General features: G+C 35.2%; 1 pseudogene; it reads right to left on the bottom strand.

The window, feature by feature from the left end:
* On the bottom strand, window positions 561–1,183 carry Rpl17-ps3 (ribosomal protein L17, pseudogene 3; annotated as a pseudogene).

Here is a 1,399-nt window from a genome sequence, read left to right as displayed (position 1 = left end):
AAAATACATGCATGTTAAATTTATGTACAAATTTAATCTTGTAAGATAATGTACAACACCACTGCTTCATCGTTAATATTCAAAATAATAGGAAGCACTTTTAAATACTGGATTCTAGAAAACATTAAAATATAACTAATTATATATTAGCATTTAAGTATTGGTAGAAGATTTGAAGCAGTTAAGTTTTAAAAAACATATTTTAGTCAGGTCTTGATGACACACTCCTTTTCTTCCAGAATTTGGAAATCAGAGGCAGGCTAGTCTGTATTAATTCAAAGTTAGTATGGTCTTCAAAGTGAGTGGCAGGCCAGTCAGCATTACAAAGGAGACCACATATCAAGCAGATTAAACAATACCATACTTTAGTATGGTAATATTATTTGAAAATAGGTACTTTTAAATACCAGTAATTCTAAATTTATATGGAGAATATGAAGATTTTATGTTAAAATCCTCAGTACGTACTAAAAGTCAAAAATACAATAAGTAGTAAATGCATTATTGAAATATATATTTCTTTTTTTTTTTTTTTTTTTTTTTTTTTTTTTTTTTTTTTTTTTTACTTTATCTGCCTTTATTTTATGCTGAATTTATTCCCGGGCCATGAGTTTTTGTTTCTTCAGTTTCTTCTGGGATATCTTTTTCTTCTGTGCAACCTCCTCTTCTGGCTTTGGAACGATCTGTTCCTTCTCAGTGAGGATCATCTCAATGTGGCAGGGGGAGCTCATGTATGGGTTAATCCGGCCATGAGCTCTGTAGGTTCGTCGGCGCATCTTAGGTGCCTTGTTCACCTGGATGTGTTCAATGACTAGAGAATCTACGTCTAAACCCTTAAGTTCAGCGTTACTCTCAGCATTTTTAAGCATGTGCAGCAAAAATTCAGCACTCTTTTTTGGCCACCGACCCTGTGTCCAGCCCCACTGTTTGGCCTGGGCGCACCTACCAACTCCACCATTATACCGCCGGAATGGCACACATTGCTTCTTTAAGGTGACATCCTTCAGATACTTGGTGGCTTTGTGGATATGCATTCCCTTGATGGCCTGGGCAGTTTCCCGGGTGTTATTAAAGTGAACACGAAGGTTTGACCCTCTTGATTTGCATGATTTTGTGGGGTTTTCTGGGTCAAGAGAGTAGCGAACCATCTTGGCAGGTGACCTCTGGCCGCTTACAGGAAGAGCGAAATATATATTTCTATATAAATATTTATCATGGCCTATGGGCAAGATGAAGTTTGAAAACTAAAACAAATCAATATAATACAGAAAATAAGCAGGTGAAGTTGGAACATTACCACATCATAGAAAACATTTCCTCATAAATCTTAGAAAAGATAATTTACTATAGCATTTTAAGCATTCACATAAAGAAAAGAAAAAATAAACAGGTGAATTGT

This window comes from Mus musculus, chromosome 12, assembly GCF_000001635.26.
Source record: "Mus musculus strain C57BL/6J chromosome 12, GRCm38.p6 C57BL/6J".
NCBI classification, from domain to species: Eukaryota; Metazoa; Chordata; class Mammalia; order Rodentia; family Muridae; genus Mus; species Mus musculus.
The sequence above is the reverse complement of the archived record's forward strand: the minus strand, read 5'-3'. Positions and strand labels throughout refer to the sequence as shown.